The sequence below is a fragment of the Euprymna scolopes genome, chromosome 33, assembly GCF_053919585.1.
Source record: "Euprymna scolopes isolate OS-2025 chromosome 33, ASM5391958v1, whole genome shotgun sequence".
NCBI classification, from domain to species: Eukaryota; Metazoa; Mollusca; class Cephalopoda; order Sepiida; family Sepiolidae; genus Euprymna; species Euprymna scolopes.
Window position 1 is genome coordinate 90,398,604 of NC_136514.1, and position 21,573 is coordinate 90,420,176.

The following is a 21,573-nucleotide window of genomic DNA, read 5'->3' on the forward strand; positions in this document are numbered from 1 at the left end:
CATTTAGAAATTTTGTTATATTGTCGGGTTCTGTATGATATGGAGGTGTGTATAGCGAGTGTACACAAAACAGGTATATATAAACGAGGAGAGCAAACCGTGTACATTTTATATAGTTGTCTATGTAATGTTCATTGCCTGTGTGTGTACATTTTAAAAACATATAATAAACATATATAAATATCTTCAACAATAAGAAACTGTTGTCCACTTGTCCAGACAAAAGAAAGACATACCTTTTTCTTTGGAACCATTACTGTATTGTTCTGGGCGCACTTCTGAAAATGTAAGTTATTTTTTACCCAGACAACTCAAACGATTAAATTATTTTTCCATATTTACATTTATTCCTGTTGCGACATTTATTTTTTGTTCTGGGGTTGCACTCAATTACCTTTTCAAGGATCCCATATTATTGCCTCTCAGATGGGAACTTGCTTGTTTCGTCTACTCGTTCCAACTCGTTCGCTCAAGACTGCTAACTAACTCCTAACGCTGATTACTTCTATTTTCAAACTATCTCGTTACGTCATAAACTCCACGTGAAAAAAAAAGACACAAATCGAATGATCTACCTTCGTCACGTATTTTGTTTATGCTTTAACATTTTTTTCTATTAAAACATATTATACTTCTTATACTCCACAATATCTATTTACCAACAATGCTTTAAGCAAACTACTTTTCTTTATTATATTTGTTGTTTTTTCTTATATGAAATTCCTTCTTTTTATTGTTTATAGAATCCAGTCAAGGTAAATTCCTAAAACGTCATTAACCATATTTGTCCTTGAATTGCATTTTTCTGCTTAAAACAAATCTAATTCAATCTACCCGATAATAATAATAATAATAATAATAATAATAATAATAATAATGATAATAATAATAATAATAATAATAATGCTTAAATAAGTCAGCAATGCCCTGGGTGCTAATATGCAACAGTATTAAAGTGTCGCTCAGTTCATTATTTTGCAGACTAATTTAGTCTAGTGTCTTCATTCGATTTTATCCTTGAACAATCGATTGGAAATTAGCTGAAATATCAGCTGCAGCCAACCGATTGCAGACAACGTAAACGGTTGATTAGTAATCTGTCATCAATTAATTATCATTTGTATATACAATCAATCAATCAATCAATCAATCAATCAAGGTGTGCTTCTTGACCAGCAATAAAGCAAAGACTGTTTTTTAAATTTAGAGGACAAGTCAGACATAGACGAAATTTGGTTTGTACCAAATATGATGCAGGCCGCTGGAAAAATGGTGGGATCTTTCTATCGATCCAGTAGATATCTCACTGCTGATGCAATTCTCTATCTATATGAGAGCCAGGTACGTCCAAGGATGGAATACTGTTGCCACATCTGGACAGGAGCTGCTAGAAAGAACTTGTCCTGCCTTGATAGAGTTCAAAATAGACTTCGTAGCCTCGTAGGAGATGTCCTTTTCTCTTCCCTGCAACCTCTATCTCACAGAAGAGATGTTGCGAGTTTGTCTCTGATGTATCGTTACTTTCATGGAAAGTGTTCGACTGAGCTTAAGTCTATGATCCCCCCTCTCGCCAAACTTTCACAAGAAACACTCGTCTAGCTGAAAACACTATCAATAATCCCCCCCACTCTTTATTTGTGCCTAAACCTAAACGTAGATTCCATGAACAAAGCTTCTTTCTTAGAACTGCACGCCTGTGAAATTGTCTTCCGTTTTCCTGCTTTCCGGATGACTACAATATGGTTGTGTTAAATAAGTTCTTGATGAGCCGTTCCATATAAGTTATCAAATTTACCGGATTTTCATTACTAATGATTACTATATTGTCCAATTTCTACTGTACACTCTTTAACCCTTATCCTTGAGTTGCCTCTTGGCCTTGATAATGTGGTGATTTCTGTGTAAAAAAAATTGTGAATTTTCTGAACAATACAATGGATGAGGGAAGCAAACTGTATTACTTTTACTTATTCAATTTTATTATTATTATTATTATTATTATTATTATTATCATCATCATCATCATCATCGTCGTCGTCGTCGTTGTCGTCGAGAATTTGAACCAGGCGTAAGTAACTGGCCGCCCGGCTTTGCTCGGAGCACGACGTCATGCGCTCGGGGTTGACTGTAATCTGACGCAGCAAAGAGCAGACGATCTTTGGAGAAAATGTTAGAATAAAAAGTCATTAAATTAAACAAGCAACAGAGCAACACACCCTCAAATGGCCGTTCCTAACAACTTTGTACAAGACGAATATCTCACCTTCTAGTTGCAGACGCCGGAAGATGTAGTTCCATTTGACGATTAATCACTGCAAAGAAAAAATGCAACCGCAGAAAAAATCAACTTATTTCTAAGGAAATACCTCGGCTGCCTTTATTTAATTTAATAAAAAAAAAAAGGTCGCCTAGCAACACCTTACAGAAAAATAAATTATTCATTAAAAGAAAACACACACAAAAAAAAAAAGTTTACTTTACATTAGTTACACAAATAAAGAAAAAAATGAAAAAAAAAATACTTGAAAAACACATAAAAATGCTTTTTTTACACTTTCAAAAATATGAATAACACAAAAAATGGTTTCCTTATTAATTTTTGTTGACAATAAAAATTTCTAAAAAAAAAACTTTTTAAAAAAAATTTCACTTAAATAATTTGTTACAAGAATAAAACAGAACATGTTACGGTTTGTTTTATTTTTGTTATATTTTTTTTCTGGTGATTTTATTATATTTATATGTTTTCTTCAGTATTTTTCTTGAGTAGCGTTATCACGCTTTGATAATCGGCGACGCTCGGCGACAGCCGGCTGTTGATGTTATGTTCCGAGCAAAGACGAGTTAGTAACGTTTGGTTCTTCTTCTTCTTCTTCTTCTTCTTCTTCTTCTTCTTCTTCTTCTTCTTCTTCTTCTTCTTCTGCTGCTGCTGCTGCTATTTATTTATTTTTTTTTTTTTCTCGAGCCCCGAGACGTCGAACATGACTTCGTGTAATGTATTCAGTCTACGAGAAAAAGAAGGAATAAGACATAAGATGATTATGAGGAAAAGTTGAATGAATTGTTTCCAAAAGCAAGTAACCTCACTTTTATATAGAATGTAAAACCGATGTTTGAGACCGGAAGTGGTTATTCATTATTATTGTTTTGAACAGAACAACAGAGTATATTGATTAGTGAATCTAATTTCGCTCGAGAAGTTATTGATAACGCTTCCTCCTCTCTCTCTCTCTCTCTCTCTCTCTCTCTCTCTCTCTCTCTCTCTCTCTCTCTCTCACACACACACACACACACACACTGATTATATATATATATATATATATATATATATATGTAATCATTGCAACGTCTTGTCAGACGAGTGCCACTCCCTTAGTCACTAAAAGTCTATGAGCCCGAAGATAACTTTTTTTTCTTTTAGTCCTGCCAGCGATTTCACACGCTGAAGCAGACATGACATTGAAGACGGTCCTTGGCATACAAACTTGTATATATATATATATATATATATATATATATATATATATATATATATATATATATATATATATATATATATATATATATATACATACATATACACACATGCATACAAATACATACCCATAACATACATACATACATACATACATACATATACAAACATATACATACACGCATGCACACACATATACATACGTATGCATTCACATATATACAAACATATACAAATACATACACACATATACATACATATTCACATACATATACGTACACGGTATGCACATATACATACATACACATAAAGTTACCTACACATACCTACACATACATATATATGCACTTATACGCATACATATATATGCATATATACATATACATACATACACACAAATATATATATAGGTATATAGAAACACACATAAACATATATACACAAAAAATAAATAAAAATATACGCACACATGATGATTGCAACGTCTTGTCAGACGAGTGCCACTCCCTCAGACACTTAAAGTCCATGATCCAAAAAAATGACTTTTTTTTTTAGTCTCACCGGTGAATTCACACTCTCAAGCAGGCATGACGCTGAAGATGGTCGTTGAGATCAATTATTACATGCTCCAGCATTTCAAGCCTTTACACGTCACAACTTTTCCATCGCTACAGGACCACTTTTATATACAAATGCCTGAGGGAGTATCTATACACAGATGATGTTACAGAGTCTTAGCTTTGTACGACAGCTAAGTCTCTCTCTCTCGTTTCAAAATGTTGAGATCCAGCAACAAGCAAGAGCAAGATAGCCAGCAACAAGTTAAACTGCAGATTAGCTTAATGCGGGTACTGGTCTCTCGCTTTATGTTTTTTTTTTAAATCAGAGATTTGCTTCTCCTAGAAAGGTTGCCTTCACCGCGGTTTACAGGAGTCCTCTCCACCCCAACACACACATACACACAAACGCACACGGTGCTAGTTGGCCGTTGACCCCGAAAAAGGGTTCATTCGCACACATACATATATACATACATATACAAATAGACATATATACGCATACATGCACTAGTACATATATTAACATGCATACATACATGATGATTGCAACGTCTTGTCAGACGAGTGCCACTCCCTCAGACATTTAAAATCCATGAGCCCAAATGCCTGAGGGAGTATCTATACACAGATGATGTTACAGAGTCTTAGCTTTGTACGACAGCTAAGTCTCTCTCTCGGTTCAAAATGTTGAGATCCAGCAACAAATTAAACTGCAGACCAGCTTAATGCGGGTAATGGTCTTCCGCTTTATGGCTTTTTAAATCAGAGATTTGCTTCTCCTAGAAAGGTTGCCTTCACCCCGGCTTACGGATGCCCTCTCCACCCCAACATACATACATACATACATACATACATACATACATACATACATACATACATACATACACATGTGCATATATAGAATGATGGCAGATCAATTATTACATGCTTCCAGCATTTCATGGTTACATGCGTGACAATTTTTCCATCGCCACGGACAATTTTTTATAGACAAATGCCTGAAGAAGTATCTATACAAAGATGATGTTACAGAGTCTTAGCTTTGTACGACAGCTAAGTCTCTCTCTCTCGTTTCAAAATGTTGAGATCCAGCAACAAGCAAGAGCAAGATAGCCAGCAACAAGTTAAACTGCAGATTAGCTTAATGCGGGTACTGGTCTCCCGCTTTATTTTTTTTTTAAATCAGAGATTTGCTTCTCCTAGAAAGGTTGCCTTCACCACGGCTTTAAGGAGTCCTCTCCACCCACAACACACAAATACACACAAACGCACACGGTGCTAGTTGGCCGTTGACCCCGAAAAAGGGTTCATTCGCATACATACATCTATACATACATATACAAATAGACATATATACACATACATACACTAGTACAGATATTAACATGCATACATACATACATACATACATACATACATACATACATACATACATACATGTGCATATATAGAATGATGGCAGATCAATTGTTACATGCTTCCAGGATTTCAGGGCTACACGCGTGACAATTTTTCCATCGCCACGGACAATTTTTTATAGACAAATGCCTGAAGAAGTATCTATACAAAGATGATGTTACAGAGTTTTAGCTTCGCACGACAGCTAAGTCTCTCTCTCGGTTCAAAATGTTGAGATCCAGCAACAAGCATGAGAAAGATAGCCAGCAACAAGTCAAACTGCAGACCAGCTTAATACGTAAACTTTAAGCATTGACTTCAAAAGTGCTCAATACATAAGTAGAGCTAGTTAGTAAGTTATAAAATATATATGGCGATTAAGCTACATTGAATATTCCGCGTTTTATCCACTCTAGGATTCTTAAGAATATATATATATATATATATATATATATATATATATATATATATATATATATATATATATATATTTAATTTACTCACATAAAATTAATATACGAAAGTATAAATTTATGCGTAAACTTTAAGTATTTTCTTCAAAAGCACTCACTACGTAGGTAGAGCTAGTTAGAAAGTTATAAAATATATATGGCGATTCTTAAGAATCCTAGAGTGGATGAAACACGGAATATTCAGTGTAGCTTAATCGCCATATATATTTTATAACTTACTAACTAGCTCTACCTATGTATTGAGCACTTTTGAAGTAAATACTTGAAGTTTATGCATAAATTTATACTTTCGTATATTAATTTTCTGTGAGTAAATGAAGTAGTTATATATACAAATACACACACACACACACACACACACATACACACACACACACACACATATATATATATATATATATATATATATATATATATATATATATATATAGTCTTTGAAGTTTTTAACCTTTAAAACTATAAAAAAAAATATTTTTTATCATTCGTTAGAAAACCATCTAGTCAGTAAGTCATTTAACTACCTGCAATCACTGCATCAGATCGCTCTAGAATTTACTATAGCACTAATATATATATATATATATATATATATATATATATATATATATATATATATATATATATATATATATATATATATATAGTAATTTATAAAATATATATGGCGATTAAGCTACACTGAATATTCCGCGATTCATCCACTCTAGGACTCTTCAGGCTTGGATAAGCTTAGATAACCCTGAAGAGTCCTAGAGTGGATGAAACGCGGAATATTCAGTGTAGCTTAATCGCCATATATATTTTATAAATTACTAACTAGCTCTACCTAAGTATTGAGCACTTTGGAAGTAAATACTTAAAGTTTACGCATAAATCTATACTTCTGTATAGTAATTCTATGTGAGTAAATTAAGTAGTTATATATATATATATATATATATATATATATATATATATATATATATATATATATATATATATATAATAGCTGGCCGCCCAGCGTTGCCCGGTTGAACAATACACGTAAGCATGATACTTTAATTTATTCAGATTGCGTATGTATTGTTATAGGATCAATCCTCCATTAAGTGTTATGCATTACAAAGAATAATTTGCCCGGTGGACTAATTCACAAAAGAAAAAAAAAAATGAAAAAAAGAAGAAAATGATAATGATAATGTCGTTCATCAAATTTCGTCTGTGTTTGTTTACAATATTATGTCAGCCGATATTTGGGCTTGATGATGTTAAATAAAATCTTTCTTCTTTTATAGATAAAAAGAATATTTTTTACAGGAATATATTTTACGCTACACAGGCCGGTGTAACGTAAAATATTCCCTGTAAAAAGTGTTCTTTTTCATCTATTAGAAAAGAAAGACTATTTTTAAGCTCAGATTTTTTTTTATTTTGATATTTATCCGATGAATTTCTGTATAAAACATATCTAAGAACACTGCCAGACATATAAATTACCTTTGTGTGAAATTTGCGAAAGATAGGCTCAACCGTTTCGGAACCTATGAGGGCGCAACTCTCTGTCACACACACACAAAGTGACTTTTATACGATAGTTGTTGGTTGTTTGTTTTTGTTTTACGGCATATCAACCCTTTTCAGGTTATTTAATGCTAAATCCAGTGATTTTAAAGAAATTTTTTTTAATAGAATATATTTTTTTTTTCAAGTCAGTTTCTATTCAACCCATAGTTGGGACCCTAACAGGCACTACAACTCCAGGTCAGAGTGGACCTGGGAGCAATGAGAATTATAGGATGGCTCCACAATCCCCCAAAGCCTGCAAGCTGGGGCCTCACCATCGGATATAGTTAAAGGTCATATCCGGGACCTTATATGATAGTATATATATATATATATATATATATATATATATATATATATATATATATATATATATATATATGTATATATATATATATATATATATATATATATATTCTATACTCCTATATTTTTTGTGGGTATTGATATTAATAAAAAAAACTTTTTTCTACTTATTTAAACTGAAAATGCAACTCTTATATAAAGGTCATGGAATTGCATTCATTAGCATAGATCTAGCTAATTTGCATATTCTTTTAAACATTTTAATTAATTCAGTATTAGTTTCTCCGGTTTTCTTATGTTATCTTTAGTTAACTATTACGTGTAATTATATTCATTCTTGCGTAATATTTGTGTAAAAAGTTTATCCCTTAATTATTATATCAATCAGTGAATCTTTTATGCCCTTAACTCATCAGCAGAAAAAGCAACACGGCATAATAAATTCATTAAAATCAAAACGTAGATTCCATGAACAAAGCTTCTTTCTTAGAACTTCACGGTTGTGGAACTCTCTGCCGCTTGCCTGTCCCCCCACCCCCGAATTCAACTTGGATTTCTTCAAGTCCAACACAAACAAATTCCTGATGAACCGCCCCCTTAAGTAATGACACCTATCAAATCCCCAATACTAACTATTACTACGATACTATCCCATTGATTACTGTATACACAATAACCCTTATCCCCGAGTGGCTCCTGGGCCTTGATAAATGGTGACCCCCCATGTAAAACAATAAATAAATAAATAAAAAATAATTAAGTGATTGATTTTGTGCTACGAAACAGATACTGTCAAGAATTGTAAATGTGAACTGAATTAAAGGAATTAATTATAAGATATTATAAGTCATTTATTCACTATATATATATATATATATATATATATATATATATATATATATATATATATATATATATATATATATATATATATACTCGGGTTTTTTTATATTCAAAAGTAATGGGCTAGTGAATTCAACGAGGTTGTTAGATAGTGCTCAATAAAAAGAGCTGATAATACTTGTTTATTGTTGTATAAACATGCTCACATCCCGCTGCTACAAACAGCCACTTGTTTCAATCAAACAACAGATATCATCAGGCAGCGACTTGACTATTCAACTGTTCACTGATTATTCATTGAACATTTGAATAGTCAAGTCGCTGCCTGATGGTATCTGTTGTTTGATTGAAACAAGTGGCTGTTAGTAGCAGCGGGATGTGAGCATGTTTATATAACAATAAACAAGTATATATATATATATATATATATATATATATATATATATATATATATATATATATATATATATAACGTCTTGGAAGTTTTTTAACCATAATCTATATAAAAACACTTATTTAATTTTTATATTTTTTTTATCATTCATTAGAAAACTATTTAGTCAGTAAGTCACTTAATAATCTCCAATCGCTGCATCAACTTGTTCTCTTGAATTCACTATAGTACTAATGTTAATTTAAGGGATCATCAGTTGTTCACCATGAAACACTGTTACGAGGATTTAAAAACAAAACAGTATATTAAATCATGGCTCCTCAGCAGTGTTGATCAAACACCACCTCCCTTAATCTTAAGAAGAAAAATGTTACAGATATTAGATCTAGTTTCCTATTCTTAATTAATTCGGCTACCTTATTCAAGTTATAAAAATGAATTCCTTACCTGCGAGTTTCATCCGTTTCCAAATTAAAAATGAATATATATTTTAATTTACCAGTCTTGTATTTATAAGATTAGGATTAATCCATTTGACTACTTATCACCCCCACTATGATTAGTATTTTGTATATTTACATTCTTATTTATTTAAAATTATATATATATAAAGGTTAAAAATATGTACATTTTTTTAATAATAATAATAATAATAATAATAATAATATATATATATATATATATATATATATATATATATATATATATATATATATATATATATATATATAGGATTGATATGTAGTTTGCTTGAAGCATTGTGTAGGTAGGTATGTAGTAGAGATTTAGAAGGCTATCACAATGCGAGGAATGAATTATAGTCGTTGTTGGTAAGAGAAGACGAGAAAAAGTGACGATTTACAAATCAATAAGTACATACATATGAAAGGGAATTTTTCCGAAATTAATAATGGAATTTGTCGCAGACATAACAAGTAAGACATTTTACCAATACAACTGAATAAATAATAATAATAATAATAATAATAATAATAATAATGATAACAACAATTTCCTGTATTAATATATTGTGGTTAATTTTATGTGATTCAAAAGCGTCAGAATAAGGAATAAATGCTTTATTTAATTGTTTATATGTTTTAGGTTTATTCCCGCTATATTTTATATATGTACAAAGTGACCAAAAGGGTTCTATTCGTTTTTAAAGGAAAAAAGAAAACGCTTCCCATTACATGTAATTTATATTTAGTCTTCGAAGTAATAGTAAACAACCAATATCTTCTGCCAACGTGTCTCCAACTGTTCAATCCCTTTGCGATGGAACTCGGGGATTTTCCGACACAATAAAGTTCGTGAGAGCATTGTGCAAGTCTGCTTCATTAGTGAAAGATTTCCCATGAAGATTTCTATCCTGAGAAAAAGAAGGGGTAGTAACCGGATGGCGCAAGGTCAGATGAATAAGGTGGATGGCGCAAAGCCTCTCACCCAAGTTGCTGTATCGTATCACTGACCATTAGGGTCTCTTGTGGCCTGGCGTTGTCATGGAGGAAATGCACACTTTTGCGATTCACCAGTGTTGGTTCTTCTGGCGCAATGCCTGTTACACTTGTTTCTGTTACTATGAATATAAGTCTCCAGTGGTTGTTTGGCCTATTGCTTGCAGTTCATAATAAACAACTTGATGACCTGTTCAGCAGATACAAAGCATAATCTGGCGTGGATTCATGGACGGTCTTTCGGTCTAAGGGACGTCATCCTGAGGAAGTTAATCAATGTATGGAACGCTTGAGAGTTTCGTACGGAACCACTTTTCATCATTGATGAATATTCGCTTGAATAAGAACGGCAGACGAGAAAGAAAACAGCCCCGAACGAGACACTCTCTACTCTTCTCACACTGTCCGGCTTATTACGGTATTTATCTTTCTCCCGCCGCGAAAGAATGGGACACAAAATCGGAGGATGGGATAAATGAGTCAGCGTCCCTAAAGGGGGAGCATTTTGGTCCCACTAAATTAAGAGTAGCCATATCGACATTCCCCAGTGACTATAAGCGATAAACTTGTTCCCTCCGAAGTTGGGGAGTGACAATAAGCGACAATAAGTGACAATAAGCGATAAACTTGTTCCCTCCGAAGTTGGGGAGGGGGGGGGCAAGGCCTGGAAGGGTTAACCTGCATCTGCCTCAGTCCTACAGCTAAAAGACCATCGTAATGGCCACGTTTCTTTTAGGGTGATTGTCGCAGTCTGAACCTAGACTGACGTGCCACTCACTTGCAACTAACTCGGCTTTTAACTAGTGGCCGGGCACCGGGCACAGTGCGAATGCATTCATAACGTCTCATTTTTCTATTTCCGGTTGCTCGAATTTCAAAACAATGTTTACACGCATTTCGCCATTCCGCCGAAATTGCAATCCTATTTACAGTAGAACCTCGGGATACGGCATAAAAAATTAGTAACAAAAAACAGTATATAATACACATGGATATAATCAAATAACATTATAAATAACATCGTAAGACGGGGCAAATACCGGAAAAACATCGTATTTCATATCGTAACCTGAAAAAACTGTATCCTAGGACCACCGTATCCCGGGGTTATACTGTAATGGCTAACAAAACAAGTGAAACATGCATGGTGCCCCGTGAGTGCACAATGAACGAGGCATCAAATAATGTTCAGTATTTAGCCCCCAAAAAGCCCCCAGGGGATGTCAAATCCTGGTGAAAATGAACAAACGGTGCAGTTTGAGGCCTTGACATATGTAAATTTGAGTTCTTCACCATGCAAAAAAAAAAAAAAATGACTAAGTCCATCATTTGCCCCCCCACACACACACACATTTAGCCCCAAAAGTCCCCAAGGCCTTAACATATTTAAATTTGAGTTCAACACCATGCAAAACTGCTAAATAGACATACACAGAAAATGTTGAACAAACATGATAAAATAGTTCCCAAAATAGAGTTTTTATTAGACCTAAAAGAGCCCGTGAGGCACACCCAAGAGTTATCCCTAAGTATAGACAAACACAAATTATATAAAAATCAGTTAGTTACAATTTATCAGAAAGTTTTATAAAAATCCAAGGCATCAAATTTTTTTAATAAACAAAAGTGTCAATTTTAGACATTTTAACCCGAAAGGCACCCCAAGGTGTGTGTGTGGGGGGGGGCAACCGAAGTTTTTCTGGGAAATCCGTTCTGTTACTTTTTTTACTCATATAATGTTTAATGTTTGTGCAAAATTTAGAAAAATTCCAAGGCGTAGTTATTGAGAAAAGTGCGGACAGACGAACGGACGAATGGACGAACGGACAAGGATGAATTTACAGGTCCACTCTCCTTTTGTCGAGGGACCGCAAAAGGAGTTTTTTTTTGTTACCTTTTTGTTTTTTTTGTTGTATTTAATTGTATTAATAGACAAATCTAAACATGGATTCCACCAACAAAGATTCTTTCCTAGAACAGCCCGTCTGTAGAAAGTCTGTTCCGGTGGTTTGCTTTCCAGCTAACTACAATATTGTGTTCTTATTGAACTGTCTTTGTAAATAATCTGATTATACCAAATTTCCACCACAAACGATTTATTACACAAGTGTCCCAATGAATACAATACACACATTAACACTTATCCTCGAGTGGCCTCCGAGCCTTGATATGTGATAAATCCTTCGTAAAGCAAAAAAAAAAAAAAAAAATGTATAAATGATACAATAAGTCGTATATACTTGCTATTGAGCACTATATTATATAGATCGGATTTCAGTGGATTAATATCCAGAAAATCATAGCAAGCAAACACACACACACACACACACACACACACACACACACACACACATATATATATATATATATATATATATATATATATATATATATATATATATATATATATATATATATATCTTGTTCTCGACGATAATTCTTGGCCTGGAGAGTAATCCCCCTACGCGGGTGATTACAGAAACATGTATGCACATATGTAGCCATCAATGTTTGTATAAATAAATTTATATATATATATATATATATGTGTGTGTGTGTGTGTGTGTGTGTGACAATATAAATAAATTTAGTATATATATATATATATATATATATATATATATATATATATATGAGTGTGTTTTATCTTTTTATTACCATTTTATCTGTTTGGTTACATATAAAAACGGTAATAAAAAAAAAATAAAACACATATTTGCTCTGCAATAGTATTGAGCACTCTCTTCAGGTTTTTACTAATTACCAGTTTTACTATATATATATATATATATATATATATATATATATATATATATATATATATATATATATATATAAAGAGAGGGAGAGAGAGAGAGAGAGAGAGAGAGAGAGAGAGGAAAAAGAAGGAAAAGGGAAAGGTGGGTTTGTGACCGTTTTCTTTTGTTGTATAAAAACTCCCGCCCTGTGAAACCGCAAACAACGTGCACGTGTTGTCTATTTTGTTTGGTTTGATGTACACGACATGACGTCATCATACCCGACTTCCGGTAGGAAAGGTTATGGGAGAACGTTAAGCTTCGACCACCGGTAAATTACTTAATAGAAGGAGAGCATGTGTTTTTCTCATAATCTTTTCCCACCAGCAAGAATTGCCTCCGACGGCGACATTGAGTACAGCTGGAATGGACGAGTCCAAAAAACAAAAAAACAAACAAAAAAAAAAACAAACAAAAAAAAAAAAAACAACAAAAAAAAATGTGGGGAAAAAACATTTGTTGTAATTTTAAAGAAAATAGAAATAGGAGTTCGGTCACATTATTAAACACAATTTTTCGTCAATTCGAAAATATTAGAACAATAAATAATGTTATATAAAGTTTTATTATATGATTAAAGTATTTTTCTGAGATTCGGTGTTTTCTGGTGGTATTGACTCTGAAGAGTTATCCAATCGTGAACAGAGAAAATGAATACGTCCGGTGTTATTGACAATTGTTATAATATTATTTAACAACAGGCTATCATTTTCTCTTTTCGGGAAGGGTTGCTCCCCTCAGGGTTAATACCACCTGAAAAATGAAAAGCAAAAACGAGGAAAAATTAAAAATAAACAAGTTTTCTTTGAAAAACATATCTTACAAGGAAATCTCTGAAACACCGATTTGAATCATTTAAGAAAAAATTATAACATTACTAACAGGGTGCCCGGCGTTGCCCGATCGTAAAATACGCATGAATACTATATTTTTAATTCATACAGAAACTGAGATATGTGCATGTGAGTATTTTATTTTTTTCTAAACAGTTCATTTCTTTTAAGTAAAAAAAGAAAAAAAAATACTTGAGCTGAGATCGAAACTAAAACCTAAAGACAGTGAGTGAAGTACGATAACCATTAGGCCAGCTTGACACGTTCTTTAAAAAGTGTTTTCAAACTTACTTATTCTTAACATAAGGAATCTGTAATGTAAATGATTCGCGCATGTGCATTCATGAAACAGTTGACAAACAGATAAAAATCCGATGACTCCCCCAACCAATTTTTCAATTTTAAACCTTAGCAGTCCTTTTTTTATGAACACGAATTAAAAAGTTTTCCACGTGTCTGAATGCCCTATATACTAAATTTCAAGTCTGTAGATCAAAAATTTATTGAGGATATAGGTTTAGAAGTGGCCCTGCACACATATAGATACATTCATACTTTTATAGATATACTAGCAGTTCAGCCCGGCTTTGCTTGAGTCCTATGCACTGCTCATAACTTTATGTGCATATTAAAAAGTTTGACTCATGGCAAGGTAACCTACATCTAAAATTTCAAGTGTTTAGACCCAAAATTAACAGAGGAGTTTGGTAGAGTCTGCAAAGATAAACTCTTTCAACTTTGAGCTCTTGGCAGACAAATTTTTGCCCCAAACCTAATTAGAAAGCTTACTGCATGTCTGAATACTTTTTATGTAAAATTTCAAATGTTTAGACCAAAAATTGGCTGAATAGTTTGTTAGAGACCGCAAGTATCAAATCTTTTGAACTTTGACCCCATGGCAGCCAAATTTTCGACCCCAAACCGGTTAAAAAGCTTGCCCTATATTTAAATACACTTTATGTAAAATTTCAAATGTTTAGACCAAAAATTGTCTGAGTAATTTGATAGAGACCGCAAAGGTCATTTTTTTTTAATTTGACCTCAATTTTGATCCCTTAACATTTATTGTTTTGAGTTTAAATCAAATTAAAAGTTTGATCCATGTCCAAGTAACCTACATCTGAAATTTCAAGTGTTTAGAACCAAAATTGTCAGAGGGGTTTGGTAGAGTTTTCAAAGGTCAAATCGTTGAACTTTGATTCCTTTGACAGCTAAATTTCTGGCCGAAAACCGATTACAAAGATTTTCCCCACTCCCAATACCCTTTATGTCAAATCTCGAGTCTGTAGACTGAAAATTGACAGAGTAGTTTGGTAGGGAAATGTACTCACAGACACGCATACAGACAGACAATTTCACTTTTATAGATATAATAGAATAGATAGGAAGTACCTTTAATATGTTTCCAAAGTTTTTTCGAATGGGCACTTTTATTGATAGTACATACATGAAACTCTAACCCCCCTTTGAAGTAATCTCATCCGGCTGCAATGCACTTGTTGTACCGTTTCAACAACTTCTGGAAGGCCTCTTTCAGCTCCTCAATTGTCTCATAACAACAGCCTCTAAGGTTTTCATTGAGCTTAAGGAATAGCTAAAAGTCACAGGGAGCAAGGTCTGGGCTATAGGAAGGGTAAGGAACTGTCTTGATGCCCATCTTGGTCAAATAGTCTGTGACAAATATGGAGCACCCTTGAGAAAAACTTGGTACAAATCTTCTGCATCTTCAGTTCCTTGCGAATAATTGTGTGTACAGTTCCCACACCGAGAAAAAACTGCGCTCTTGCTGTCTCTGTAGACACACGACAGTTCTTATTCATGAAATCCTTTATTTAATCAATCAACCCTGGTGGTCAGACTGTTTTACTCCTTCCACACCTCTTATTATCCCTCACAGACTTCCTTCCTTCCTTCCTTCCTTCCTTGAATCTCTTATGCCACTCAAAAGCTGAAGCTGGGTTCATGCAAGATGGCCCAAAAGCAGTCTGAAGCATTCTATACGCTTCTGTGACATATTTTCCAAGTTTAACAGGCGAACGATGTGAGGATATTACGAGTGAGAAGAAACTAAGGGTTTCAAATCAGTCTCTATTGGGAAGCAATACGAACTAGACACGATCAATAATGTAGAAAGCTGATCATTTCAGGAAAGGTTACTTTGATGTTTGTCCGTCTGTGCCTCACTCATTTCGTTAGATGGAAAGTTTAGGAAATAAATAATTAAAGTAATATTAGTATCTCTCTCCTACGTCCATTTATTCTGGAGAAAACCGTGGAGAAAATTCAGCGAACGTATCTTTGTGTCCTAACTGTATGAAAGAAGTTTTATTCGTTTAGCAGCACTGATGACGAATCACAGCCAGAAGAAACGTGGGAGATGAAGCGAAGCATGCGAAAAACACAATACGGGAAATCGATTATGAAAAGAAAGGGAAAGCATGTAAAAACCAACAGATATAAATAGCCCGTGCACGTATGTATAAAAACGTGCATTTTGTACATTGATTACCTTTTTGTTATCATTTTCATTTCATGCCAAACAAGGCACAGAGACACTTAGTCCTTAGGAGCTACTAGTTGAAACCAGGTTTGCAGCGATACTATTTAGGGAGTTGGGCAGCGAGATTTCTGTTTATAATACACTTTAACTTTTGCATGTCTTTTGGGGATATATATATGTGTGTGTGTATGTGCGCGCGCGCGTGTGTGTAATATGTCTATAATATGTATATGTGTGTATAATATATATGTATACATATGTGTATAATATGTATATGTGTGTATATATATATATATATATATATATATATATATATATATATATATATATATATATATATAGTCTTTGAAGTTTTTAACATTTGAAACCATACAAAAAATTACTTTTTATCATTCGTTAAAAAAAAAAAAGAAAAAAAAACATCTAGTCAGTAAGTCATTTAATCACCTGCAATCACTGCATCAACTCTCTCGAATTTACTATAATACCAATTTTTATTTTTTATTTTTCAAGGGATCATCAGTTGTTTACCATGAAACACTGTTTCGGATATATATATATATATATATATATATATATATATATATATATATATATATATATATATACTAGCTGTACCCTGCCACGCGTTGCAGTGGCTCAATTTGGTGTAATGGAAAAATTTAATAAAAGAGAAAATGCATGTTTCTTATATTAGTACAGCAATCCACTGCAAAAAGTGAAAAAGAAGGTGAAACTGAAAAAAATAGTGCTCTTGCAGAATTTGATCTGGATCCTCGAGAGTTTCTGTCAATCATTCATGTTTTGGACTTGACCAACAATCAGTGGATGAAGCCGAACGTAGCAAAAATGTTGAAACGCTAAATGCTTTTTTTTTTGTTGTTTTAAAAAATGTGATTTAGTAATTAATATTTGGTTGATGGTGGGGGGGTTACTATACACAGATTCGAAAAAGTCGTCCAAAAACAAATAAATGAAAGCAAAGGTAAGGTAATTTACGTTTCTACCTAATTGGATAATTGTTTAGTGTTTTTATGTAATGTAAAATGTTTAATTGGCTAAAAAAACCGAAATGGTCGCGAATTCTGTTGAATACGTTAAGTTTGGGAAAGTAAGTTGAAAACTAAAAACTATACAAAACAGTGTCTGAAACTCACCGAACATATGTTACCATGACATAGGCTGGCATAATGGATAGGTTTCTGACAGTATTTTGTATAGTTTTTTTAGTTTTAACTCACTTTCTCTAACTTAAAGTAATCAACAGTGTCCACCACCATTTGTAGCTTTCAAATACACCAATAAACACTGTTTTTCGAGCCGACTAAACGTTACATTAAATGAAAAGGGTTTATATTACTAAACACAGATACAAAGAAGTTGTCAAAAAATAAATATATAACAAATAAATGTTATCAAAGGCAAGAAAAGTAAGTGTTCTACCTAACTGGATAAGATTTTAGTGTTTTTATGTAATGTATAATCGGTTCAAAAACATTCAATGTTTATCGGTATATCTGAAAAATACAAATGGCGGCAGACTGTATCGAACATGTTAAGTTTGGGGAAATTTTGGGAAAATGAGTTTAAACTAAAAATACTGTTAGGAACTCACTCAATATATGTTACCATGATGTAGGCTGGCATATAATCGGTGGTTTTAAACTTTTGCTCGATACAGGTGACGACTTTTAAAAATCCCTTTCAGTGATTACCTGGTTTGAGGATATTTGTACAACTAAACGGCAAATCTGCTAAAAAAAATCCGGTATTATTTTACTTTAAGGCCCGTTTCACGTTCATATATAACGAAATATTTTATTGTAGATTTCGGTGTGCTAAAAACGAATCTGCAAACCGTTTACGTAGCAAAAAAAAAAGGTTTTCATGACATTCATGAAATTACTTTTTCGAAAAGTGGGTGATCACTTTTCAATGTAAATTTTACTTAGAATGAGCACCCACTTTCTGGCCACCTGAGAGAGGGGCATTTTTCTGTTTCTTGGCTAAAAAGTTTTTTGTTTGATTTCTTTTGCATGGTAATAACCCCTGAACTCTGGGACTATTTTCCATTTAACAGCCGTAGCCTTCGTTTACGCTATGCGTAAGCATAAACGAAAGCTGTTTAGCCAATAAACATGGGAAAAAATCCCCCCTCTCTCAGGTGTCTAGAAAGTGGGTGCTCATTTTAAGTTAAATTTACATGGAAAAGTGATCGCCACTTTTTCGAAAAAGTAATTTCTTCATATCATAAAAACTATTTTTTTGTGACGGAAACGGTTTGCAGATTCGTTTTTAGCACACCAAAATCTACAAAATTTTTTTTGTTATTTACGAACGTGAGACGCACAGCCCTTAATGGAAAATTATATCAAAAATCCGGGGGAAAATAGTTTTCAATAAAAACAGCAAATGAATTCGATAGAAAAAAAATGGATGCTATTTTTTCTTTCTTTCTGTGTGTTTCTTGGCTTAAAAGTCTTTTTGTTTGATTTCTTTTGCATGGTATTAACCCCTGAACTCTGGGACTATTTTCCATTTCACAGACGTAGCCTTTGTTTATGCTATGCGTGAGCATAAACGAAAACTGTTAAATATGCATTCGCGTACCAAACTGCCTTGTCAAAAAAACCTTTAAGCCAATAAACACGAAAATAAATGCCCCTTCCTCAGGTGGTCAGAAAGTGGGTGCTCATTTAAAGTTAAATTTAGATGGAAAAGTGATCACCCACTTTTCGGAAAAAAAAATTTCTTCAGATCATGAAAACTATTTTGATACTCCTTGGGCGTTGACTTCCATGGCGACCCGCAGAATTATTTAATGGTCGTTCCCTTAGTACCCCCCTAGTCAAGGCTAACGCATGCGCACGTAACATTTTTTATTTATTTACTTACGTGGTGGAGTTTCTATACTGATAGGTTTTTTGAAATTTTTTCACTGGATTATTATTGATTGAACACTAACCAGATTATGAAAAAAAATTGAAAAAAAAAAAAAATCATTTCAACATTTGAAAGGGATACTCACTTTTTAGTTACCACCTTCTGGTAAATCGGTCACTTTTTATTTATTTATTTATTTTTTTTCTAAATACGGAAGTGTCTTCGGGAGATATAAAATGGTCGCATGTTGACGAAGCAATGTATCGGGAGGCGTACGGGATTAAAAATTATTGGTAAATTTTTAGATTAGGTCCACCTCCTCAATTTTCTTTTAAATGACGACTTGAAATGGTTTTCGACTATGCTGAATACGAACATCGCATCGAAATTTTGCAGAAGTAAGTAGTTATCAAGATATAAAAAGTTGTATTATGCATTGTAATCTTTGGCGGCCATCTTTTTTACGTGTGTGTATTTGTTTATGGCGCGTGTGCACGTAAAAAGATGGCCGCCGAAGAATACAATGCATAATACAACTATTTATTTCCGCAAAATTTCAATGCAATTTGCGTGTTCAGCATACTCGGAAACCTATAAATGTCGTCATTGAAAGGAAAATTGTGGAGGTGGACCTAATCTAAAAAAATACCAAATTATTAAACATTTCTCCAGCATGTTAGTGAAATTTATAATACTTTAAAAAAATTAAAAAGAAACAAAAAAGTTTTGAAAAAAAACTCACCTTTCACAAAAACAATTAAAAAAAAAAAAAACCCCACAAACTGACTAAATAAGTAAAAAAAAAAAATAATAATTAAAAATCTCGAAACTTTATTTTCATGAAAACAATAAAAAAAGTCCTGTTCTCTCTATTTTTTTTTCTTTGAGAAACAAATATATTTCTGACTTACAAATGCGGTAGAGACTCATTATTTTTACTTTCTATGGTTTTGATATACCGCGTTTTTATTGCTTACAAAATGGGTGACTGATTTATCAGAACGTTGTAACTAAAAAGTGAGCACCAATTTCAAATGTCGAAATAATGATTTCTTTTTTACATTTTTTTTTAATAATCTGTTTAATTAGTGTGCAATCAATAATAATCCAGTGAAAAAAAATTCCAAAAACCTATAAGTATAGAAATTAAGCATGGGAGTAATGTTTGTACAACAACGTCGCCTTTCGCACTTTTACAAACATTTTTTTAAAAAGTAACTAAACCATTTATTGATAATTTGTCACGTGTACAAACATTTATTTATTTACGTAGGCTTAACTCCTTTCATGGATAAGAAAATTTTTACTCTTTAAGAATAATAAAAGGAAAAAGTTACTGAACATTTATAAAAGGACTTCTTTTCATGAAGGCCAGAGGAATAGTTGGCCGAAAATTCGTGAAACAACAACAATAAATAAAAATGGTGCTAATGCAGAGAGCCGCGCTATTTTTTAAATCATATTTCCACGTTTAAATAACGTTTTACGATATGTTTTTTTTTATTTATTCAATTGTAAGGTTAAAGTAAAGAATAGGTACAAAACATCCTTACCTCCCCATGTTAAGAATGACTTTTTAAATAATAACATTATTTCAGCACGGATCACTTTCTGCATGAGTAATCTTATATAGAAGAAAAAAAACCTCAAAAGCAAGCAACAAACTTTTTTTTTGCCTTATATAATAAAGAAAAGATGTGTAACTTAAAAAATTTGGAAGATAAACAAATGAAATATGTTTTTTTTTTTTTTACTTATCGAGTTAACAGAAAATTAAACCTTTCGTCAATTCGTGGCTGTGAAATGAATCGAACCGGAAGTTCAGTTTTATCAACAGAACAGATTCGCAGAAACGATAAATAAATATATTTATTTTATTTAATATTTTAATTTTAATTAGGTAAATTTATTTTAATAACATAAAAACATACCTCGACTCTAAAAATGGGTTGTCTGAAAATTTCAAATAAATTGGTAACGTATAAACATGGTTTTATTTCTTTAGAACGAACCAACTTTACATTTATATATATATATATATATATATATATATATATATATATATATATATATATATACACACGCACACATACATATATATATAGTAGAGA

The 21,573-nt window shown here is 32.7% G+C and overlaps 1 long non-coding RNA gene across 1 annotated transcript in view; it reads right to left on the bottom strand.

Moving 5' to 3' along the window:
• LOC145258024 (uncharacterized) overlaps window positions 1-21,573 on the bottom strand; it is a 39,769-nt gene that overhangs the window by 9,613 nt on the left and 8,583 nt on the right. The window contains exon 2 of the long non-coding RNA XR_013864035.1: window positions 2,264-2,312. This is a non-coding gene — a long non-coding RNA (uncharacterized LOC145258024). The remainder of the gene's footprint in view (window positions 1-2,263; window positions 2,313-21,573) is intronic.